The 17,325-nt window shown below is 43.7% G+C and overlaps 46 non-coding genes and 32 pseudogenes across 46 annotated transcripts; all 78 read left to right on the plus strand.

Annotated features, from left to right (window-relative positions):
• Window positions 1-28: 28 nt before the first annotated feature.
• Window positions 29-147, plus strand: LOC131712523 (5S ribosomal RNA). The gene has a single exon (XR_009314414.1). It is a non-coding gene; the product is annotated as a 5S ribosomal RNA (ribosomal RNA).
• Window positions 148-247: 100 nt separating this feature from the next.
• Window positions 248-366, plus strand: LOC131716894 (5S ribosomal RNA). Its single transcript, XR_009315779.1, has one exon. It is a non-coding gene; the product is annotated as a 5S ribosomal RNA (ribosomal RNA).
• A 100-nt stretch (window positions 367-466) lies between these two features.
• LOC131713080 (5S ribosomal RNA) lies at window positions 467-585 on the plus strand. The gene has a single exon (XR_009314968.1). It is a non-coding gene; the product is annotated as a 5S ribosomal RNA (ribosomal RNA).
• Window positions 586-685: 100 nt separating this feature from the next.
• On the plus strand, window positions 686-794 carry LOC131716399 (5S ribosomal RNA; annotated as a pseudogene).
• A 100-nt stretch (window positions 795-894) lies between these two features.
• Window positions 895-1,013, plus strand: LOC131720762 (5S ribosomal RNA). The gene has a single exon (XR_009319659.1). It is a non-coding gene; the product is annotated as a 5S ribosomal RNA (ribosomal RNA).
• A 114-nt stretch (window positions 1,014-1,127) lies between these two features.
• Window positions 1,128-1,246, plus strand: LOC131712819 (5S ribosomal RNA). The gene has a single exon (XR_009314708.1). It is a non-coding gene; the product is annotated as a 5S ribosomal RNA (ribosomal RNA).
• A 100-nt stretch (window positions 1,247-1,346) lies between these two features.
• LOC131712712 (5S ribosomal RNA) lies at window positions 1,347-1,465 on the plus strand. The gene has a single exon (XR_009314602.1). It is a non-coding gene; the product is annotated as a 5S ribosomal RNA (ribosomal RNA).
• Window positions 1,466-1,579: 114 nt separating this feature from the next.
• Window positions 1,580-1,688, plus strand: LOC131716240 (5S ribosomal RNA; annotated as a pseudogene).
• Window positions 1,689-1,802: 114 nt separating this feature from the next.
• Window positions 1,803-1,921, plus strand: LOC131711277 (5S ribosomal RNA). Its single transcript, XR_009313160.1, has one exon. It is a non-coding gene; the product is annotated as a 5S ribosomal RNA (ribosomal RNA).
• A 114-nt stretch (window positions 1,922-2,035) lies between these two features.
• Window positions 2,036-2,144, plus strand: LOC131714779 (5S ribosomal RNA; annotated as a pseudogene).
• A 114-nt stretch (window positions 2,145-2,258) lies between these two features.
• On the plus strand, window positions 2,259-2,377 carry LOC131713036 (5S ribosomal RNA). Its single transcript, XR_009314923.1, has one exon. It is a non-coding gene; the product is annotated as a 5S ribosomal RNA (ribosomal RNA).
• A 114-nt stretch (window positions 2,378-2,491) lies between these two features.
• LOC131716893 (5S ribosomal RNA) lies at window positions 2,492-2,610 on the plus strand. Its single transcript, XR_009315778.1, has one exon. It is a non-coding gene; the product is annotated as a 5S ribosomal RNA (ribosomal RNA).
• Window positions 2,611-2,710: 100 nt separating this feature from the next.
• Window positions 2,711-2,829, plus strand: LOC131709865 (5S ribosomal RNA). Its single transcript, XR_009311729.1, has one exon. It is a non-coding gene; the product is annotated as a 5S ribosomal RNA (ribosomal RNA).
• A 100-nt stretch (window positions 2,830-2,929) lies between these two features.
• On the plus strand, window positions 2,930-3,048 carry LOC131716895 (5S ribosomal RNA). The gene has a single exon (XR_009315780.1). It is a non-coding gene; the product is annotated as a 5S ribosomal RNA (ribosomal RNA).
• Window positions 3,049-3,148: 100 nt separating this feature from the next.
• Window positions 3,149-3,267, plus strand: LOC131712897 (5S ribosomal RNA). Its single transcript, XR_009314784.1, has one exon. It is a non-coding gene; the product is annotated as a 5S ribosomal RNA (ribosomal RNA).
• A 100-nt stretch (window positions 3,268-3,367) lies between these two features.
• On the plus strand, window positions 3,368-3,486 carry LOC131711584 (5S ribosomal RNA). Its single transcript, XR_009313470.1, has one exon. It is a non-coding gene; the product is annotated as a 5S ribosomal RNA (ribosomal RNA).
• Window positions 3,487-3,600: 114 nt separating this feature from the next.
• On the plus strand, window positions 3,601-3,719 carry LOC131716896 (5S ribosomal RNA). Its single transcript, XR_009315781.1, has one exon. It is a non-coding gene; the product is annotated as a 5S ribosomal RNA (ribosomal RNA).
• Window positions 3,720-3,819: 100 nt separating this feature from the next.
• LOC131714780 (5S ribosomal RNA) lies at window positions 3,820-3,928 on the plus strand (annotated as a pseudogene).
• A 100-nt stretch (window positions 3,929-4,028) lies between these two features.
• Window positions 4,029-4,147, plus strand: LOC131711826 (5S ribosomal RNA). The gene has a single exon (XR_009313715.1). It is a non-coding gene; the product is annotated as a 5S ribosomal RNA (ribosomal RNA).
• A 114-nt stretch (window positions 4,148-4,261) lies between these two features.
• LOC131715623 (5S ribosomal RNA) lies at window positions 4,262-4,370 on the plus strand (annotated as a pseudogene).
• A 100-nt stretch (window positions 4,371-4,470) lies between these two features.
• Window positions 4,471-4,579, plus strand: LOC131715493 (5S ribosomal RNA; annotated as a pseudogene).
• Window positions 4,580-4,700: 121 nt separating this feature from the next.
• LOC131716255 (5S ribosomal RNA) lies at window positions 4,701-4,809 on the plus strand (annotated as a pseudogene).
• A 100-nt stretch (window positions 4,810-4,909) lies between these two features.
• LOC131712603 (5S ribosomal RNA) lies at window positions 4,910-5,028 on the plus strand. The gene has a single exon (XR_009314494.1). It is a non-coding gene; the product is annotated as a 5S ribosomal RNA (ribosomal RNA).
• A 114-nt stretch (window positions 5,029-5,142) lies between these two features.
• LOC131716897 (5S ribosomal RNA) lies at window positions 5,143-5,261 on the plus strand. Its single transcript, XR_009315782.1, has one exon. It is a non-coding gene; the product is annotated as a 5S ribosomal RNA (ribosomal RNA).
• A 114-nt stretch (window positions 5,262-5,375) lies between these two features.
• Window positions 5,376-5,504, plus strand: LOC131715357 (5S ribosomal RNA; annotated as a pseudogene).
• Window positions 5,505-5,618: 114 nt separating this feature from the next.
• On the plus strand, window positions 5,619-5,727 carry LOC131714781 (5S ribosomal RNA; annotated as a pseudogene).
• A 100-nt stretch (window positions 5,728-5,827) lies between these two features.
• LOC131712267 (5S ribosomal RNA) lies at window positions 5,828-5,946 on the plus strand. The gene has a single exon (XR_009314160.1). It is a non-coding gene; the product is annotated as a 5S ribosomal RNA (ribosomal RNA).
• Window positions 5,947-6,046: 100 nt separating this feature from the next.
• LOC131716898 (5S ribosomal RNA) lies at window positions 6,047-6,165 on the plus strand. Its single transcript, XR_009315783.1, has one exon. It is a non-coding gene; the product is annotated as a 5S ribosomal RNA (ribosomal RNA).
• Window positions 6,166-6,265: 100 nt separating this feature from the next.
• On the plus strand, window positions 6,266-6,374 carry LOC131714782 (5S ribosomal RNA; annotated as a pseudogene).
• Window positions 6,375-6,474: 100 nt separating this feature from the next.
• On the plus strand, window positions 6,475-6,593 carry LOC131711585 (5S ribosomal RNA). Its single transcript, XR_009313471.1, has one exon. It is a non-coding gene; the product is annotated as a 5S ribosomal RNA (ribosomal RNA).
• A 100-nt stretch (window positions 6,594-6,693) lies between these two features.
• On the plus strand, window positions 6,694-6,812 carry LOC131716899 (5S ribosomal RNA). Its single transcript, XR_009315784.1, has one exon. It is a non-coding gene; the product is annotated as a 5S ribosomal RNA (ribosomal RNA).
• Window positions 6,813-6,912: 100 nt separating this feature from the next.
• On the plus strand, window positions 6,913-7,021 carry LOC131714783 (5S ribosomal RNA; annotated as a pseudogene).
• Window positions 7,022-7,121: 100 nt separating this feature from the next.
• LOC131714785 (5S ribosomal RNA) lies at window positions 7,122-7,230 on the plus strand (annotated as a pseudogene).
• A 100-nt stretch (window positions 7,231-7,330) lies between these two features.
• LOC131712125 (5S ribosomal RNA) lies at window positions 7,331-7,449 on the plus strand. Its single transcript, XR_009314014.1, has one exon. It is a non-coding gene; the product is annotated as a 5S ribosomal RNA (ribosomal RNA).
• A 100-nt stretch (window positions 7,450-7,549) lies between these two features.
• LOC131711827 (5S ribosomal RNA) lies at window positions 7,550-7,668 on the plus strand. Its single transcript, XR_009313716.1, has one exon. It is a non-coding gene; the product is annotated as a 5S ribosomal RNA (ribosomal RNA).
• A 100-nt stretch (window positions 7,669-7,768) lies between these two features.
• LOC131716114 (5S ribosomal RNA) lies at window positions 7,769-7,877 on the plus strand (annotated as a pseudogene).
• A 100-nt stretch (window positions 7,878-7,977) lies between these two features.
• LOC131715508 (5S ribosomal RNA) lies at window positions 7,978-8,086 on the plus strand (annotated as a pseudogene).
• Window positions 8,087-8,198: 112 nt separating this feature from the next.
• On the plus strand, window positions 8,199-8,307 carry LOC131714786 (5S ribosomal RNA; annotated as a pseudogene).
• A 114-nt stretch (window positions 8,308-8,421) lies between these two features.
• Window positions 8,422-8,530, plus strand: LOC131714788 (5S ribosomal RNA; annotated as a pseudogene).
• Window positions 8,531-8,630: 100 nt separating this feature from the next.
• Window positions 8,631-8,749, plus strand: LOC131716900 (5S ribosomal RNA). The gene has a single exon (XR_009315785.1). It is a non-coding gene; the product is annotated as a 5S ribosomal RNA (ribosomal RNA).
• Window positions 8,750-8,863: 114 nt separating this feature from the next.
• Window positions 8,864-8,982, plus strand: LOC131714003 (5S ribosomal RNA; annotated as a pseudogene).
• A 114-nt stretch (window positions 8,983-9,096) lies between these two features.
• LOC131714789 (5S ribosomal RNA) lies at window positions 9,097-9,205 on the plus strand (annotated as a pseudogene).
• A 114-nt stretch (window positions 9,206-9,319) lies between these two features.
• LOC131716901 (5S ribosomal RNA) lies at window positions 9,320-9,438 on the plus strand. The gene has a single exon (XR_009315786.1). It is a non-coding gene; the product is annotated as a 5S ribosomal RNA (ribosomal RNA).
• Window positions 9,439-9,552: 114 nt separating this feature from the next.
• On the plus strand, window positions 9,553-9,661 carry LOC131716157 (5S ribosomal RNA; annotated as a pseudogene).
• Window positions 9,662-9,775: 114 nt separating this feature from the next.
• Window positions 9,776-9,894, plus strand: LOC131711586 (5S ribosomal RNA). Its single transcript, XR_009313472.1, has one exon. It is a non-coding gene; the product is annotated as a 5S ribosomal RNA (ribosomal RNA).
• A 100-nt stretch (window positions 9,895-9,994) lies between these two features.
• Window positions 9,995-10,113, plus strand: LOC131711433 (5S ribosomal RNA). Its single transcript, XR_009313316.1, has one exon. It is a non-coding gene; the product is annotated as a 5S ribosomal RNA (ribosomal RNA).
• A 114-nt stretch (window positions 10,114-10,227) lies between these two features.
• Window positions 10,228-10,336, plus strand: LOC131714790 (5S ribosomal RNA; annotated as a pseudogene).
• Window positions 10,337-10,450: 114 nt separating this feature from the next.
• On the plus strand, window positions 10,451-10,559 carry LOC131714792 (5S ribosomal RNA; annotated as a pseudogene).
• A 114-nt stretch (window positions 10,560-10,673) lies between these two features.
• On the plus strand, window positions 10,674-10,792 carry LOC131714181 (5S ribosomal RNA; annotated as a pseudogene).
• Window positions 10,793-10,906: 114 nt separating this feature from the next.
• On the plus strand, window positions 10,907-11,025 carry LOC131716902 (5S ribosomal RNA). The gene has a single exon (XR_009315787.1). It is a non-coding gene; the product is annotated as a 5S ribosomal RNA (ribosomal RNA).
• A 100-nt stretch (window positions 11,026-11,125) lies between these two features.
• On the plus strand, window positions 11,126-11,244 carry LOC131709792 (5S ribosomal RNA). The gene has a single exon (XR_009311655.1). It is a non-coding gene; the product is annotated as a 5S ribosomal RNA (ribosomal RNA).
• A 100-nt stretch (window positions 11,245-11,344) lies between these two features.
• Window positions 11,345-11,463, plus strand: LOC131716903 (5S ribosomal RNA). Its single transcript, XR_009315788.1, has one exon. It is a non-coding gene; the product is annotated as a 5S ribosomal RNA (ribosomal RNA).
• A 114-nt stretch (window positions 11,464-11,577) lies between these two features.
• LOC131716904 (5S ribosomal RNA) lies at window positions 11,578-11,696 on the plus strand. Its single transcript, XR_009315789.1, has one exon. It is a non-coding gene; the product is annotated as a 5S ribosomal RNA (ribosomal RNA).
• Window positions 11,697-11,810: 114 nt separating this feature from the next.
• On the plus strand, window positions 11,811-11,919 carry LOC131714793 (5S ribosomal RNA; annotated as a pseudogene).
• A 114-nt stretch (window positions 11,920-12,033) lies between these two features.
• LOC131712289 (5S ribosomal RNA) lies at window positions 12,034-12,152 on the plus strand. The gene has a single exon (XR_009314182.1). It is a non-coding gene; the product is annotated as a 5S ribosomal RNA (ribosomal RNA).
• Window positions 12,153-12,252: 100 nt separating this feature from the next.
• On the plus strand, window positions 12,253-12,371 carry LOC131716906 (5S ribosomal RNA). The gene has a single exon (XR_009315791.1). It is a non-coding gene; the product is annotated as a 5S ribosomal RNA (ribosomal RNA).
• A 114-nt stretch (window positions 12,372-12,485) lies between these two features.
• Window positions 12,486-12,604, plus strand: LOC131713723 (5S ribosomal RNA; annotated as a pseudogene).
• Window positions 12,605-12,704: 100 nt separating this feature from the next.
• Window positions 12,705-12,823, plus strand: LOC131716907 (5S ribosomal RNA). The gene has a single exon (XR_009315792.1). It is a non-coding gene; the product is annotated as a 5S ribosomal RNA (ribosomal RNA).
• Window positions 12,824-12,937: 114 nt separating this feature from the next.
• Window positions 12,938-13,056, plus strand: LOC131716908 (5S ribosomal RNA). The gene has a single exon (XR_009315793.1). It is a non-coding gene; the product is annotated as a 5S ribosomal RNA (ribosomal RNA).
• Window positions 13,057-13,156: 100 nt separating this feature from the next.
• LOC131716909 (5S ribosomal RNA) lies at window positions 13,157-13,275 on the plus strand. Its single transcript, XR_009315794.1, has one exon. It is a non-coding gene; the product is annotated as a 5S ribosomal RNA (ribosomal RNA).
• A 100-nt stretch (window positions 13,276-13,375) lies between these two features.
• LOC131716910 (5S ribosomal RNA) lies at window positions 13,376-13,494 on the plus strand. The gene has a single exon (XR_009315795.1). It is a non-coding gene; the product is annotated as a 5S ribosomal RNA (ribosomal RNA).
• Window positions 13,495-13,594: 100 nt separating this feature from the next.
• Window positions 13,595-13,713, plus strand: LOC131713697 (5S ribosomal RNA; annotated as a pseudogene).
• Window positions 13,714-13,827: 114 nt separating this feature from the next.
• Window positions 13,828-13,946, plus strand: LOC131716911 (5S ribosomal RNA). Its single transcript, XR_009315796.1, has one exon. It is a non-coding gene; the product is annotated as a 5S ribosomal RNA (ribosomal RNA).
• A 100-nt stretch (window positions 13,947-14,046) lies between these two features.
• On the plus strand, window positions 14,047-14,165 carry LOC131713170 (5S ribosomal RNA). The gene has a single exon (XR_009315054.1). It is a non-coding gene; the product is annotated as a 5S ribosomal RNA (ribosomal RNA).
• Window positions 14,166-14,265: 100 nt separating this feature from the next.
• LOC131716912 (5S ribosomal RNA) lies at window positions 14,266-14,384 on the plus strand. Its single transcript, XR_009315797.1, has one exon. It is a non-coding gene; the product is annotated as a 5S ribosomal RNA (ribosomal RNA).
• A 100-nt stretch (window positions 14,385-14,484) lies between these two features.
• LOC131720607 (5S ribosomal RNA) lies at window positions 14,485-14,603 on the plus strand. The gene has a single exon (XR_009319504.1). It is a non-coding gene; the product is annotated as a 5S ribosomal RNA (ribosomal RNA).
• Window positions 14,604-14,717: 114 nt separating this feature from the next.
• LOC131720608 (5S ribosomal RNA) lies at window positions 14,718-14,836 on the plus strand. Its single transcript, XR_009319505.1, has one exon. It is a non-coding gene; the product is annotated as a 5S ribosomal RNA (ribosomal RNA).
• Window positions 14,837-14,950: 114 nt separating this feature from the next.
• Window positions 14,951-15,069, plus strand: LOC131712838 (5S ribosomal RNA). Its single transcript, XR_009314726.1, has one exon. It is a non-coding gene; the product is annotated as a 5S ribosomal RNA (ribosomal RNA).
• Window positions 15,070-15,183: 114 nt separating this feature from the next.
• On the plus strand, window positions 15,184-15,302 carry LOC131716905 (5S ribosomal RNA). Its single transcript, XR_009315790.1, has one exon. It is a non-coding gene; the product is annotated as a 5S ribosomal RNA (ribosomal RNA).
• Window positions 15,303-15,402: 100 nt separating this feature from the next.
• On the plus strand, window positions 15,403-15,511 carry LOC131714794 (5S ribosomal RNA; annotated as a pseudogene).
• Window positions 15,512-15,625: 114 nt separating this feature from the next.
• Window positions 15,626-15,734, plus strand: LOC131714795 (5S ribosomal RNA; annotated as a pseudogene).
• A 114-nt stretch (window positions 15,735-15,848) lies between these two features.
• On the plus strand, window positions 15,849-15,957 carry LOC131714796 (5S ribosomal RNA; annotated as a pseudogene).
• A 100-nt stretch (window positions 15,958-16,057) lies between these two features.
• LOC131716278 (5S ribosomal RNA) lies at window positions 16,058-16,166 on the plus strand (annotated as a pseudogene).
• A 114-nt stretch (window positions 16,167-16,280) lies between these two features.
• On the plus strand, window positions 16,281-16,399 carry LOC131710135 (5S ribosomal RNA). The gene has a single exon (XR_009312004.1). It is a non-coding gene; the product is annotated as a 5S ribosomal RNA (ribosomal RNA).
• Window positions 16,400-16,513: 114 nt separating this feature from the next.
• On the plus strand, window positions 16,514-16,622 carry LOC131715324 (5S ribosomal RNA; annotated as a pseudogene).
• Window positions 16,623-16,736: 114 nt separating this feature from the next.
• LOC131714797 (5S ribosomal RNA) lies at window positions 16,737-16,845 on the plus strand (annotated as a pseudogene).
• A 100-nt stretch (window positions 16,846-16,945) lies between these two features.
• LOC131714798 (5S ribosomal RNA) lies at window positions 16,946-17,054 on the plus strand (annotated as a pseudogene).
• A 114-nt stretch (window positions 17,055-17,168) lies between these two features.
• On the plus strand, window positions 17,169-17,287 carry LOC131711588 (5S ribosomal RNA). Its single transcript, XR_009313474.1, has one exon. It is a non-coding gene; the product is annotated as a 5S ribosomal RNA (ribosomal RNA).
• The last annotated feature ends 38 nt before the right edge of the window (window positions 17,288-17,325 follow it).

Here is a 17,325-nt window from a genome sequence, read left to right on the forward strand (position 1 = left end):
TAAAAGTCATGAAAGCAGAAATGCAATCGCCTGCGGCCACACCACCTTGAATAAGCCTGATCTCGCCTGATCTCAGAAGCTAAGCAGTGTTGGGCTTGGTTAGTACTTGGATGGGAGACCACCTGGGAATATCAAGTGCTGCAGGCATTACATTTTGCAATTGAAATGTGTGGAGGACAAAAGGAAATTTTGGAGGAATCACCCCCAGCTCACTAAACATAAAAGTCATGAAAGCAGAAATGCAATCGCCTGCGGCCACACCACCTTGAATAAGCCTGATCTCGTCTGATCTCAGAAGCTAAGCAATGTTGGGCTTGATTAGTACTTGGATGGGAGACCACCTGGGAATATCAAGTGCTGCAGGCATTACATTTTACAATTGAAATGTGTGGAGGACAAAAGGAAATTTTGGAGGAATCACCCCCAGCTCCCTAAACATAAAAGTCATGAAAGCAGAAATGCAATCGCCTGCGGCCACACCACCTTGAATAAGCCTGATCTCGCCTGATCTCAGAAGCTAAGCAATGTTGGGCTTGGTTAGTACTTGGATGGGAGACCACCTGGGAATATCAAGTGCTGCAGACATTACATTTTACAATTGAAATGTGTGGAGGACTAAAGGAAATTTTGGAGGCATCACCCCCAGCTCACTAAACATAAAAGTCATGAAAGCAGAAATGCAATCGCCTGAGGCCACACCACCTTGAATAAGCCTGATCTCAGAAGCTAAGCAATGTTGGGCTTGGATAGTACTTGGATGGGAGACCAACTGGGAATATCAAGTGCTGCAGGCATTACATTTTACAATTGAAATGTGTGGAGGACAAAAGGAAATTTTGGAGGAATCACCCCCAGCTCACTAAACATAAAAGTCATGAAAACAGAAATGCAATCGCCTGCGGCCACACCACCTTGAATAAGCCTGATCTCGTCTGATCTCAGAAGCTAAGCAATGTTGGGCTTGTTTAGTACTTGGATGGGAGACCACCTGGGAATATCAAGTGCTGCAGGCATTACATTTTTGTAATTACATTTTACAATTGAAATGTGTGGAGGACAAAAGGAAATTTTGGAGGAATCACCCCCAGCTCACTAAACATAAAAGTCATGAAAGCAGAAATGCAATCGCCTGCGGCCACACCACCTTGAGTAAGCCTGATCTCGCCTGATCTCAGAAGCTAAGCAATGTTGGGCTTGGTTAGTACTTGGATGGGAGACCACCTGGGAATATCAAGTGCTGCAGGCATTACATTTTACAATTGAAATGTGTGGAGGACAAAAGGAAATTTTGGAGGAATCACCCCCAGCTCACTAAACATAAAAGTCATGAAAGCAGAAATGCAATCGCCTGCGGCCACACCACCTTGAATAAGCCTGATCTCGCCTGATCTCAGAAGCTAAGCAATGTTGGGCTTGGTTAGTACTTGGATGGGAAACCACCTGGGAATATCAAGTGCTGCAGGCATTACATTTTTGTAATTACATTTTACAATTGAAATGTGTGGAGGCCAAAAGGAAATTTTGGAGGAATCACCCCCAGCTCACTAAACATAAAAGTCATGAAAGCAGAAATGCAATCTCCTGCGGCCACACCACCTTGAATAAGCCTGATCTCAGAAGCTAAGCAATGTTGGGCATGGTTAGTACTTGGATGGGAGACCACCTGGGAATATCAAGTGCTGCAGGCATTACATTTTTGTAATTACATTTTACAATTGAAATGTGTGGAGGCCAAAAGGAAATTTTGGAGGAATCACCCCCAGCTCACTAAACATAAAAGTCATGAAAGCAGAAATGCAATCGCCTGCGGCCACACCACCTTGAATAAGCCTGATCTCGCCTGATCTCAGAAGCTAAGCAAAGTTGGGCTTGGTTAGTACTTGGATGGGAGACCACCTGGGAATATCAAGTGCTGCAGGCATTACATTTTTGTAATTACATTTTACAATTGAAATGTGTGGAGGACAAAAGGAAATTTTGGAGGAATCACCCCCAGCTCACTAAACATAAAAGTCATGAAAGCAGAAATGCAATCGCCTGCGGCCACACCACCTTGAATAAGCCTGATCTCAGAAGCTAAGCAATGTTGGGCTTGGTTAGTACTTGGATGGGAGACCACCTGGGAATATCAAGTGCTGCAGGCATTACATTTTTGTAATTACATTTCACAATTGAAATGTGTGGAGGACAAATGGAAATTTTGGAGGAATCACCCCCAGCTCCCTAAACATAAAAGTCATGAAAGCAGAAATGCAATCGCCTGCGGCCACACCACCTTGAATAAGCCTGACCTCGTCTGATCTCAGAAGCTAAGCAATGTTGGGCTTGGTTAGTACTTGGATGGGAGACCACCTGGGAATATTAAGTGCTGCAGGCATTACATTTTTGTAATTACATTTTACAATTGAAATGTGTGGAGGACAAAAGGAAATTTTGGAGGAATCACCCCCAGCTCACTAAACATAAAAGTCATGAAAGCAGAAATGCATTCGCCTGCGGCCACACCACCTTGAATAAGCCTGATCTCGTCTGATCTCAGAAGCTAAGCAATGTTGGGCTTGGTTAGTACTTGGATGGGAGACCACCTGGGAATATCAAGTGCTGCAGGCATTATATTTTACAATTGAAATGTGTGGAGGACAAAAGGAAATTTTGGAGGAATCACCCCCAGCTCACTAAACATAAAAGTCATGAAAGCAGAAATGCAATCGCCTGCGGCCACACCACCTTGAATAAGCCTGATCTCGTTTGATCTCAGAAGCTAAGCAATGTTGGGCTTGGTTAGTACTTGGATGGGAGACCACCTGGGAATATCAAGTGCTGCAGGCATTACATTTTACAATTGAAATGTGTGGAGGACAAAAGGAAATTTTGGAGGAATCACCCCCAGCTCACTAAACATAAAAGTCATGAAAGCAGAAAAGCAATCGCCTGCGGCCACACCACCTTGAATAAGCCTGATCTCGTCTGATCTCAGAAGCTAAGCAATGTTGGGCTTGGTTAGTACTTGGATGGGAGACCACCTGGGAATATCAAGTGCTGCAGGCATTACATTTTACAATTGAAATGTGTGGAGGACAAAAGGAAATTTTGGAGGAATCACCCCCAGCTCATTAAACATAAAAGTCATGAAAGCAGCAATGCAATCGCCTGCGGCCACACCAACTTGAATAAGCCTGATCTCGTCTGATCTCAGAAGCTAAGCAATGTTGGGCTTGGTTAGTACTTGGATGGGAGACCACCTGGGAATATCAAGTGCTGCAGGTATTACATTTTACAATTGAAATGTGTGGAGGACAAAAGGAAATTTTGGAGGAATCACCCCCAGCTCACTAAACATAAAAGTCATGAAAGCAGAAATGCAATCGCCTGCGGCCACACCACCTTGAATAAGCCTGATCTCGCCTGATCTCAGAAGCTAAGCAATGTTGGGCTTGGTTAGTACTTGGATGGGAGACCACCTGGGAATATCAAGTGCTGCAGGCATTACATTTTTGTAATTACATTTTACAATTGAAATGTGTGGAGGACAAAAGGAAATTTTGGAGGAATCACCCCCAGCTCATTAAACATAAAAGTCATGAAAGCAGAAATGCAATCGCCTGCGGCCACACCACCTTGAATAAGCCTGATCTCGTCTGATCTCAGAAGCTAAGCAATGTTGGGCTTGGTTAGTACTTGGATGGGAGACCACCTGGGAATATCAAGTGCTGCAGGCATTACATTTTACAATTGAAATGTGTGGAGGACAAAAGGAAATTTTGGAGGAATCACCCCCAGCTCACTAAACATAAAAGTCATGAAAGCAGAAATGCAATCGCCTGCGGCCACACCACCTTGAATAAGCCTGATCTCAGAAGCTAAGCAATGTTGGGCTTGGTTAGTACTTGGATGGGAGACCACCTGGGAATATCAAGTGCTGCAGGCATTACATTTTACAATTGATATGTGTGGAGGACAAAAGGAAATTTTGGAGGATTCACCCCCAGCTCACTAAACATAAAAGTCATGAAAGCAGAAAAGCAATCGCCTGCGGCCACACCACCTTGAATAAGCCTGATCTTGTCTGATCTCAGAAGCTAAGCAATGTTGGGCTTGGTTAGTACTTGGATGGGAGACCACCTGGGAATATCAAGTGCTGCAGGCATTACATTTTTGTAATTACATTTTACAATTGAAATGTGTGGAGGAGAAAAGGAAATTTTGGAGGAATCACCCCCAGCTCCCTAAACATAAAAGTCATGAAAGCAGAAATGCAATCACCTGCGGCCACACCACCTTGAATAAGCCTGATCTCAGAAGCTAAGCAATGTTGGGCTTGGTTAGTACTTGGATGGGAGACCACCTGGGAATATCAAGTGCTGCAGGCATTACATTTTACAATTGAAATGTGTGGAGGACAAAAGGAAATTTTGGAGGAATCACCCCCAGCTCCCTAAATATAAAAGTCATGAAAGCAGAAATGCAATCGCCTGCGGCCACACCACCTTGAATAAGCCTGATCTCAGAAGCTAAGCAATGTTGGGCTTGGTTAGTACTTGGATGGGAAACCACCTGGGAATATCAAGTGCTGCAGGCATTACATTTTACAATTGAAATGTGTGGAGGACAAAAGGAAATGTGTGGAGGACAAAAGGAAATTTTGGAGGAATCACCCCCAGCTCACTAAACATAAAAGTCATGAAAGCAGAAACGCAATCGCCTGCGGCCACACCACCTTGAATAAGCCTTATCTCAGAAGCTAAGCAATGTTGGGCTTGGTTAGTACTTGGATGGGAGACCACCTGGGAATATCAAGTGCTGCAGGCATTACATTTTACAATTGAAATGTGTGGACTACAAAAGGAAATTTTGGAGGAATCACCCCCAGCTCACTAAACATAAAAGTCATGAAAGCAGAAATGCAATCGCCTGTGGCCACACCACCTTGAATAAGCCTGATCTTGTCTGATCTCAGAAGCTAAGCAATGTTGGGCTTGGTTAGTACTTGGATGGGAGACCACCTGGGAATATCAAGTGCTGCAGGCATTACATTTTTGTAATTACATTTTACAATTGAAATGTGTGGAGGACAAAAGGAAATTTTGGAGGAATCACCCCCAGCTCACTAAACATAAAAGTCATGAAAGCAGAAACGCAATCGCCTGCGGCCACACCACCTTGAATAAGCCTGATCTCGTCTGATCTCAGAAGCTAAGCAATGTTGGGCTTGGTTAGTACTTGGATGGGAGACCACCTGGGAATATCAAGTGCTGCAGGCATTACATTTTTGTAATTACATTTTACAATTGAAATGTGTGGAGGACAAAAGGAAATTTTGGAGGAATCACCCCCAGCTCCCTAAACATAAAAGTCATGAAAGCAGAAATGCAATCGCCTGCGGCCACACCACCTTGAATAAGCCTGATCTCGCCTGATCTCGCCTTATCTCAGAAGCTAAGCAATGTTGGGCTTGGTTAGTACTTGGATGGGAGACCACCTGGGAATATCAAGTGCTGCAGGCATTACATTTTTGTAATTACATTTTACAATTGAAATGTGTGGAGGACAAAAGGAAATTTTGGAGGAATCACCCCCAGCTCCCTAAACATAAAAGTCATGAAAGCAGAAATGCAATCGCCTGCGGCCACACCACCTTGAATAAGCCTGATCTCAGAAGCTAAGCAATGTTGGGCTTGGTTAGTACTTGGATGGGAGACCACCTGGGAATATCAAGTGCTGCAGGCATTACATTTTACAATTGAAATGTGTGGAGGACAAAAGAAAATTTTGGAGGAATCACCCCCAGCTCACTAAACATAAAAGTCATGAAAACAGGAATGCAATCGCCTGTGGCCACACCACCTTGAATAAGCCTGATCTCGTCTGATCTCAGAAGCTAAGCAATGTTGGGTTTGGTTAGTACTTGGATGGGAGACCACCTGGGAATATCAAGTGCTGCAGGCATTACATTTTACAATTGAAATGTGTGGAGGACAAAAGGAAATTTTGGAGGAATCACCCCCAGCTCACTAAACATAAAAGTCATGAAAGCAGAAATGCAATCGCCTGCGGCCACACCACCTTGAATAAGCCTGATCTCGTCTGATCTCAGAAGCTAAGCAATGTTGGGCTTGGTTAGTACTTGGATGGGAGACCACCTGGGAATATCAAGTGCTGCAGGCATTACATTTTACAATTGAAATGTGTGGAGGACAAAAGGAAATTTTGGAGGAATCACCCCCAGCTCAGTAAACATAAAAGTCATGAAAGCAGAAATGCAATCGCCTGCGGCCACACCACCTTGAATAAGCCTGATCTCAGAAGCTAAGCAATGTTGGGCTTGGTTAGTACTTGGATGGGAGACCACCTGGGAATATCAAGTGCTGCAGGCATTACATTTTACAATTGAAATGTGTGGAGGAGAAAAGGAAATTTTGGAGGAATCACCCCCAGCTCACTAAACATAAAAGTCATGAAAGCAGAAATGCAATCGCCTGCGGCCACACCACCTTGAATAAGCCTGATCTCGCCTGATCTCAGAAGCTAAGCAATGTTGGGCTTGGTTAGTACTTGGATGGGAGACCACCTGGGAATATCAAGTGCTGCAGGCATTACATTTTACAATTGAAATGTGTGGAGGACAAAAGGAAATTTTGGAGGAATCACCCCCAGCTCACTAAACATAAAAGTCATGAAAGCAGAAATGCAATCGCCTGCGGCCACACCACCTTGAATAAGCCTGATCTCGTCTGATCTCAGAAGCTAAGCAATGTTGGGCTTGGTTAGTACTTGGATGGGAGACCACCTGGGAATATCAAGTGCTGCAGGCATTACATTTTACAATTGAAATGTGTGGAGGACAAAAGGAAATTTTGGAGGAATCACCCCCAGCTCACTAAACATAAAAGTCATGAAAGCAGAAATGCAATCGCCTGCGGCCACACCACCTTGAATAAGCCTGATCTCAGAAGCTAAGCAATGTTGGGCTTGGTTAGTACTTGGATGGGAGACCACCTGGGAATATCAAGTGCTGCAGGCATTACATTTTACAATTGAAATGTGTGGAGGACAAAAGGAAATTTTGGAGGAATCACCCCCAGCTCCCTAAATATAAAAGTCATGAAAGCAGAAATGCAATCGCCTGCGGCCACACCACCTTGAATAAGCCTGATCTCAGAAGCTAAGCAATGTTGGGCTTGGTTAGTACTTGGATGGGAGACCACCTGGGAATATCAAGTGCTGCAGGCATTACATTTTACAATTGAAATGTGTGGAGGACAAAAGGAAATTTTGGAGGAATCACCCCCAGCTCACTAAACATAAAAGTCATGAAAGCAGAAATGCAATCGCCTGCGGACACACCACCTTGAATAAGCCTGATCTCGTCTGATCTCAGAAGCTAAGCAATGTTGGGCTTGGTTAGTACTTGGATGGGAGACCACCTGGGAATATCAAGTGCTGCAGGCATTACATTTTACAATTGAAATGTGTGGAGGACAAAATGAAATTTTGGAGGAATCACCCCCAGCTCACTAAACATAAAAGTCATGAAAGCAGAAATGCAATCGCCTGCGGCCACACCACCTTGAATAAGCCTGATCTTGTCTGATCTCAGAAGCTAAGCAATGTTGGGCTTGGTTAGTACTTGGATGGGAGACCACCTGGGAATATCAAGTGCTGCAGGCATTACATTTTACAATTGAAATGTGTGGAGGACAAAAGGAAATTTTGGAGGAATCACCCCCAGCTCCCTAAACATAAAAGTCATGAAAGCAGAAATGCAATCGCCTGCGGCCACACCACCTTGAATAAGCCTGATCTCAGAAGCTAAGCAATGTTGGGCTTGGTTAGTACTTGGATGGGCGACCACCTGGGAATATCAAGTGCCTCAGGCATTACATTTTACAATTGAAATGTGTGGAGGACAAAAGGAAATTTTGGAGGAATCACCCCCAGCTCCCTAAACATAAAAGTCATGAAAGCAGAAATGCAATCGCCTGCGGCCACACCACCTTGAATAAGCCTGATCTCAGAAGCTAAGCAATGTTGGGCTTGGTTAGTACTTGGATGGGAGACCACCTGGGAATATCAAGTGTTGCAGGCATTACATTTTTGTAATTACATTTTACAATTGAAATGTGTGGGACAAAAGGAAATTTTGGAGGAATCACCCCCAGCTCCCTAAACATAAAAGTCATGAAAGCAGAAATGCAATCGCCTGCGGCCACACCACCTTGAATAAGCCTGATCTCAGAAGCTAAGCAATGTTGGGCTTGGTTAGTACTTGGATGGGAGACCACCTGGGAATATCAAGTGCTGCAGGCATTACATTTTTGTAATTACATTTTACAATTGAAATGTGTGGAGGACAAAAGGAAATTTTGGAGGAATCACCCCCAGCTCACTAAACATAAAAGTCATGAAAGCAGAAACGCAATTGCCTGCGGCCACACCACCTTGAATAAGCCTGATCTCAGAAGCTAAGCAATGTTGGGCTTGGTTAGTACTTGGATGGGAGACCACCTGGGAATATCAAGTGCTGCAGGCATTACATTTTACAATTGAAATGTGTGGAGGCCAAAAGGAAATTTTGGAGGAATCACCCCCAGCTCACTAAACATAAAAGTCATGAAAGCAGAAATGCAATCGCCTGCGGCCACACCACCTTGAATAAGCCTGATCTCGTCTGATCTCAGAAGCTAAGCAATGTTGGGCTTGGTTAGTACTTGGATGGGAGACCACCTGGGAATATCAAGTGCTGCAGGCATTACATTTATGTAATTACATTTTACAATTGAAATGTGTGGAGGACAAAAGGAAATTTTGGAGGAATCACCCCCAGCTCACTAAACATAAAAGTCATGAAAGCAGCAATGCAATCGCCTGCGGCCACACCACCTTGAATAAGCCTGATCTCGTCTGTTCTCAGAAGCTAAGCAATATTGGGTTTGGTTAGTACTTGGATGGGAGACCACCTGGGAATATCAAGTGCTGCAGGCATTACATTTTTGTAATTACATTTTACAATTGAAATGTGTGGAGGACAAAAGGAAATTTTGGAGGAATCACCCCCAGCTCACTAAACATAAAAGTCATGAAAGCAGAAATGCAATCGCCTGCGGCCACACCACCTTGAATAAGCCTGATCTCAGAAGCTAAGCAATGTTGGGCTTGGTTAGTACTTGGATGGGAGACCACCTGGGAATATCAAGTGCTGCAGGCATTACATTTTTGTAATTACATTTTACAATTGAAATGTGTGGAGGACAAAAGGAAATTTTGGAGGAATCACCCCCAGCTCCCTAAACATAAAAGTCATGAAAGCAGAAATGCAATCGCCTGCGGCCACACCACCTTGAATAAGCCTGATCTCGTCTGATCTCAGAAGCTAAGCAATGTTGGGCTTGGTTAGTACTTGGATGGGAGACCACCTGGGAATATCAAGTGCTGCAGGCATTACATTTTTGTAATTACATTTTACAATTGAAATGTGTGGAGGACAAAAGGAAATTTTGGAGGAATCACCCCCAGCTCACTAAACATAAAAGTCATGAAAGCAGAAATGCGATCGCCTGCGGCCACACCACCTTGAATAAGCCTGATCTCAGAAGCTAAGCAATGTTGTGCTTGGTTAGTACTTGGATGGGAGACCACCTGGGAATATCAAGTGCTGCAGGCATTACATTTTTGTAATTACATTTTACAATTGAAATGTGTGGAGGACAAAAGGAAATTTTGGAGGAATCACCCCCAGCTCACTAAACATAAAAGTCATGAAAGCAGAAATGCAATCGCCTGCGGCCACACCACCTTGAATAAGCCTGATCTCGCCTGATCTCAGAAGCTAAGCAATGTTGGGCTTGGTTAGTACTTGGATGGGAGACCACCTGGGAATATCAAGTGCTGCAGGCATTACATTTTACAATTGAAATGTGTGGAGGACAAAAGGAAATTTTGGAGGAATCACCCCCAGCTCACTAAACATAAAAGTCATGAAAGCAGAAATGCAATCGCCTGCGGCCACACCACCTTGAATAAGCCTGATCTCGTCTGTTCTCAGAAGCTAAGCAATGTTGGGCTTGGTTAGTACTTGGATGGGAGACCACCTGGGAATATCAAGTGCTGCAGGCATTACATTTATGTAATTACATTTTACAATTGAAATGTGTGGAGGACAAAAGGAAATTTTGGAGGAATCACCCCCAGCTCCCTAAACATAAAAGTCATGAAAGCAGAAATGCAATCGCCTGCGGCCACACCACCTTGAATAAGCCTGATCTCAGAAGCTAAGCAATGTTGGGCTTGGTTAGTACTTGGATGGGAGACCACCTGGGAATATCAAGTGCTGCAGGCATTACATTTTTGTAATTACATTTTACAATTGAAATGTGTGGAGGACAAAAGGAAATTTTGGAGGAATCACCCCCAGCTCACTAAACATAAAAGTCATGAAAGCAGAAATGCAATCGCCTGCGGCCACACCACCTTGAATAAGCCTGATCTCAGAAGCTAAGCAATGTTGGGCTTGGTTAGTACTTGGATGGGAGACCACCTGGGAATATCAAGTGCTGCAGGCATTACATTTTTGTAATTACATTTTACAATTGAAATGTGTGGAGGACAAAAGGAAATTTTGGAGGAATCACCCCCAGCTCACTAAACATAAAAGTCATGAAAGCAGAAATGCAATCGCCTGCGGCCACACCACCTTGAATAAGCCTGCTCTCGCCTGATCTCAGAAGCTAAGCAATGTTGGGTTTGGTTAGTACTTGGATGGGAGACCACCTGGGAATATCAAGTGCTGCAGGCATTACATTTTTGTAATTACATTTTACAATTGAAATGTGTGGAGGACAAAAGGAAATTTTGGAGGAATCACCCCCAGCTCACTAAACATAAAAGTCATGAAAGCAGAAATGCAATCGCCTGCGGCCACACCACCTTGAATAAGCCTGATCTCGTCTGATCTCAGAAGCTAAGCAATGTTGGGCTTGGTTAGTACTTGGATGGGAGACCACCTGGGAATATCAAGTGCTGCAGGCATTACATTTTACAATTGAAATGTGTGGAGGACAAAAGGAAATTTTAGAGGAATCACCCCCAGCTCACTAAACATAAAAGTCATGAAAGCAGAAATGCAATCGCCTGCGGCCACACCACCTTGAATAAGCCTGATCTCGTCTGATCTCAGAAGCTAAGCAATGTTGGGCTTGATTAGTACTTGGATGGGAGACCAACTGGGAATATCAAGTGCTGCAGGCATTACATTTTACAATTGAAATGTGTGGAGGACAAAAGGAAATTTTGGAGGACTCACCCCCAGCTCACTAAACATAAAAGTCATGAAAGCAGAAATGCAATCGCCTGCGGCCACACCACCTTGAATAAGCCTGATCTCGTCTGATCTCAGAAGCTAAGCAATGTTGGGCTTGGTTAGTACTTGGATGGGAGACCACCTGGGAATATCAAGTGCTGCAGGCATTACATTTTTGTAATTACATTTTACAATTGAAATGTGTGGAGGACAAAAGGAAATTTTGGAGGAATCACCCCCAGCTCACTAAACATAAAAGTCATGAAAGCAGAAATGCAATCGCCTGCGGCCACACCACCTTGAATAAGCCTGATCTCGTCTGATCTCAGAAGCTAAGCAATGTTGGGCTTGGTTAGTACTTGGATGGGAGACCACCTGGGAATATCAAGTGCTGCAGGCATTACATTTTTGTAATTACATTTTACAATTGAAATGTGTGGAGGACAAAAGGAAATTTTGGAGGAATCACCCCCAGCTCACTAAACATAAAAGTCATGAAAGCAGAAATGCAATCGCCTGCGGCCACACCACCTTGAATAAGCCTGATCTCAGAAGCTAAGCAATGTTGGGCTTGGTTAGTACTTGGATGGGAGACCACCTGGGAATATCAAGTGCTGCAGGCATTACATTTTTGTAATTACATTTTACAATTGAAATGTGTGGAGGACAAAAGGAAATTTTGGAGGAATCACCCCCAGCTCACTAAACATAAAAGTCATGAAAGCAGAAATGCAATCGCCTGCGGCCACACCACCTTGAATAAGCCTGATCTCGTCTGATCTCAGAAGCTAAGCAATGTTGGGCTTGGTTAGTACTTGGATGGGAGACCACCTGGGAATATGAAGTGCTGCAGGCATTACATTTTACAATTGAAATGTGTGGAGGACAAAAGGAAATTTTGGAGGAATCACCCCCAGCTCACTAAACATAAAAGTCATGAAAGCAGAAATGCAATCGCCTGCGGCCACACCACCTTGAATAAGCCTGATCTCGTCTGATCTCAGAAGCTAAGCAATGTTGGGCTTGGTTAGTACTTGGATGGGAGACCACCTGGGAATATCAAGTGCTGCAGGCATTACATTTTTGTAATTACATTTTACAATTGAAATGTGTGGAGGACAAAAGGAAATTTTGGAGGAATCACCCCCAGCTCACTAAACATAAAAGTCATGAAAGCAGAAATGCAATCGCCTGCGGCAACACCACCTTGAATAAGCCTGATCTCGTCTGATCTCAGAAGCTAAGCAATGTTGGGCTTGGTTAGTACTTGGATGGGAGACCACCTAAAAATATCAAGTGCTGCAGGCATTACATTTTACAATTGAAATGTGTGGAGGACAAAAGGAAATTTTGGAGGAATCACCCCCAGCTCACTAAACATAAAAGTCATGAAAGCAGCAATGCAATCGCCTGCGGCCACACCACCTTGAATAAGCCTGATCTCGTCTGATCTCAGAAGCTAAGCAATGTTGGGCTTGGTTAGTACTTGGATGGGAGACCACCTGGGAATATCAAGTGCTGCAGGCATTACATTTTTGTAATTACATTTTACAATTGAAATGTGTGGAGGACAAAAGGAAATTTTGGAGGAATCACCCCCAGCTCACTAAACATAAATGTCATGAAAGCAAAAATGCAATCGCCTGCGGCCACACCACCTTGAATAAGCCTGATCTCGTCTGATCTCAGAAGCTAAGCAATGTTGGGCTTGGTTAGTACTTGGATGGGAGACCACCTGGGAATATCAAGTGCTGCAGGCATTACATTTTACAATTGAAATGTGTGGAGGACAAAAGGAAATTTTGGAGGAATCACCCCCAGCTCACTAAACATAAAAGTCATGAAAGCAGAAACGCAATCGCCTGCGGCCACACCACCTTGAATAAGCCTGATCTCGTCTGATCTCAGAAGCTAAGCAATGTTGGGCTTGGTTAGTACTTGGATGGGAGACCACCTGGGAATATCAAGTGCTGCAGGCATTACATTTTACAATTGAAATGTGTGGAGGACAAAAGGAAATTTTGGAGGAATCACCCCTAGCTCACTAAACATAAAAGTCATGAAAGCAGAAATGCAATCGCCTGCGGCCACACCACCTTGAATAAGCCTGATCTCGTCTGATCTCAGAAGCTAAGCAATGTTGGGCTTGGTTAGTACTTGGATGGGAGACCACCTGGGAATATCAAGTGCTGCAGGCATTACATTTTACAATTGAAATGTGTGGAGGACAAAAGGAAATTTTGGAGGACTCACCCCCAGCTCACTAAACATAAAAGTCATGAAAGCAGAAATGCAATCGCCTGCGGCCATACTACCTTGCATAAGCCTGATCTCGTCTGATCTCAGAAGCTAAGCAATGTTGGGCTTGGTTAGTACTTGGATGGGAGGCCACCTTTGAATATCAAGTGCTGCAGGCATTAAATTTTTGTAATTACATTTTACAATTGAAATGTGTGGAGGACAAAAGGAAATTTTGGAGGAATCACCCCCAGCTCACTAAACATAATAGTCATGAAAGCAGAAATGCAATCGCCTGCGGCCACACCACCTTGAATAAGCCTGATCTCGTCTGATCTCAGAAGCTAAGCAATGTTGGGCTTGGTTAGTACTTGGATGGGAGACCACCTGGGAATATCAAGTGCTGCAGGCATTACATTTTACAATTGAAATGTGTGGAGGACAAAAGGAAATTTTGGAGGAATTACCCCCAGATCACTAAACATAAAAGTCATGAAAGCAGAAGTGCAATCGCCTGCGGCCACACCACCTTGAATAAGCCTCATCTCGTCTGATCTCAGAAGCTAAGCAATGTTGGGCTTGGTTAGTACTTGGATGGGAGACCACCTGGGAATATCAAGTGCTGCAGGCATTACATTTTACAATTGAAATGTGTGGAGGACAAAAGGAAATTTTGGAGGAATTACCCCCAGATCACTAAACATAAAAGTCATGAAAGCAGAAATGCAATCGCCTGCGGCCACACCACCTTGAATAAGCCTGATCTCGTCTGATCTCAGAAGCTAAGCAATGTTGGGCTTGGTTAGTACTTGGATGGGAGACCACCTGGGAATATCAAGTGCTGCAGGCATTACATTTTACAATTGAAATGTGTGGAGGACAAAAGGAAATTTTGGAGGAATCACCCCCAGCTCACTAAACATAAAAGTCATGAAAGCAGAAATGTAATCGCCTGCGGCCACACCACCTTGAATAATCCTGATCTCGTCTGATCTCAGAAGCTAAGCAATGTTGGGCTTGGTTAGTACTTGGATGGGAGACCACCTGGGAATATCAAGTGCTGCAGGCATTACATTTTTGTAATTACATTTTACAATTGAAATGTGTGGAGGACAAAAGGAAATTTTGGAGGAATCACCCCCAGCTCACTAAACATAAAAGTCATGAAAGCAGAAATGTAATCGCCTGCGGCCACACCACCTTGAATAATCCTGATCTCGTCTGATCTCAGAAGCTAAGCAATGTTGGGCTTGGTTAGTACTTGGATGGGAGACCACCTGGGAATATCAAGTGCTGCAGGCATTACATTTTTGTAATTACATTTTACAATTGAAATGTGTGGAGGACAAGAGGAAATTTTGGAGGATTCACCCCCAGCTCACTAAACATAAAAGTCATGAAAGCAGAAAAGCAATCGCCTGCGGCCACACCACCTTGAATAAGCCTGATCTCGTCTGATCTCAGAAGCTAAGCAATGTTGGGCTTGGTTAGTACTTGGATTGGAGACCACCTGGGAATATCAAGTGCTGCAGGCATTACATTTTTGTAATTACATTTTACAATTGAAATGTGTGGAGGACAAAAGGAAATTTTGGAGGAATCACCCCCAGCTCCCTAAACATAAAAGTCATGAAAGCAGAAATGCAATCGCCTGCGGCCACACCACCTTGAATAAGCCTGATCTCGTCTGATCTCAGAAGCTAAGCAATGTTGGGCTTGATTAGTACTTGGATGGGAGACCACCTGGGAATATCAAGTGCTGCAGGCATTACATTTTACAATTGAAATGTGTGGAGGACAAAAGGAAATTTTGGAGGAATCACCCCCAGCTCACTAAACATAAAAGTCATGAAAGCAGAAAAGCAATCGCCTGCGGCCACACCACCTTGAATAAGCCTGATCTCAGAAGCTAAGCAATGTTGGGCTTGGTTAGTACTTGGATGGGAGACCACCTGGGAATATCAAGTGCTGCAGGCATTACATTTTTGTAATTACATTTTACAATTGAAATGTGTGGAGGACAAAAGGAAGTTTTGGAGGAATCACCCCCAGCTCACTAAACATAAAAGTCATGAAAGCAGAAAAGCAATCGCCTGCGGCCACACCACCTTGAATAAGCCTGATCTCAGAAGCTAAGCAATGTTGGGCTTGGTTAGTACTTGGATGGGAGACCACCTGGGAATATCAAGTGCTGCAGGCATTACATTTTTGTAATTACATTTTACAATTGAAATGTGTGGATGACAAAAGGAAATTTTGGAGGAATCACCCCCAGCTCACTAAACATAAAAGTCATGAAAGCAGAAAAGCAATCGCCTGCGGCCACACCACCTTGAATAAGCCTGATCTCAGAAGCTAAGCAATGTTGGGCTTGGTTAGTACTTGGATGGGAGACCACCTGGGAATATCAAGTGCTGCAGGCATTACATTTTACAATTGAAATGTGTGGAGGACAAAAGGAAATTTTGGAGGAATCACCCCCAGCTCACTAAACATAAAAGTCATGAAAGCAGAAATGCAATCGCCTGTGGCCACACCACCTTGAATAAGCCTAATCTCAGAAGCTAAGCAATGTTGGGCTTGGTTAGTACTTGGATGGGAGACCACCTGGGAATATCAAGTGCTGCAGGCATTACATTTTTGTAATTACATTTTACAATTGAAATGTGTGGAGGACAAAAGGAAATTTTGGAGGAATCACCCCCAGCTCACTAAACATAAAAGTCATGAAAGCAGAAATGCAATCGCCTGTGGCCACACCACCTTGAATAAGCCTGATCTCGTCTGATCTCAGAAGCTAAGCAATGTTGGGCTTGGTTAGTACTTGGATGGGAGACCACCTGGGAATATCAAGTGCTGCAGGCATTACATTTTTGTAATTACATTTTACAATTGAAATGTGTGGAGGACAAAAGGAAATTTTGGAGGAATCACCCCCAGCTCACTAAACATAAAAGTCATGAAAGCAGAAAAGCAATCGCCTGCGGCCACACCACCTTGAATAAGCCTGATCTCAGAAGCTAAGCAATGTTGGGCTTGATTAGTACTTGGATGGGAGACCACCAGGGAATATCAAGTGCTGCAGGCATTACATTTTTGTAATTACATTTTACAATTGAAATGTGTGGATGACAAAAGGAAATTTTGGAGGAATCACCCCCAGCTCACTAAACATAAAAGTCATGAAAGCAGAAAAGCAATCGCCTGCGGCCACACCACCTTGAATAAGCCTGATCTCAGAAGCTAAGCAATGTTGGGCTTGGTTAGTACTTGGATGGGAGACCACCTGGGAATATCAAGTGCTGCAGGCATTACATTTTACAATTGAAATGTGTGGAGGACAAAAGGAAATTTTGGAGGAATCACCCCCAGCTCACTAAACATAAAAGTCATGAAAGCAGAAATGCAATCGCCTGCGGCCACACCACCTTGAATAAGCCTGATCTCAGAAGCTAAGCAATGTTGGGCTTGGTTAGTACTTGGATGGGAGACCACCTGGGAATATCAAGTGCTGCAGGCATTACATTTTTGTAATTACATTTTACAATTGAAATGTGTGGAGGACAAAAGGAAATTTTGGAGGAATCACCCCCAGCTCACTAAACATAAAAGTCATGAAAGCAGAAATGCAATCGCCTGCGGCCACACCACCTTGAATAAGCCTGATCTCGCCTGATCTCAGAAGCTAAGCAATGTTGGGCTTGGTTAGTACTTGGATGGGAGACCACCTGGGAATATCAAGTGCTGCAGGCATTACATTTTACAATTGAAATGTGTGGAGGACAAAAGGA

Source organism: Acipenser ruthenus, chromosome 44, assembly GCF_902713425.1.
Source record: "Acipenser ruthenus chromosome 44, fAciRut3.2 maternal haplotype, whole genome shotgun sequence".
Classification (NCBI taxonomy): Eukaryota; Metazoa; Chordata; class Actinopteri; order Acipenseriformes; family Acipenseridae; genus Acipenser; species Acipenser ruthenus.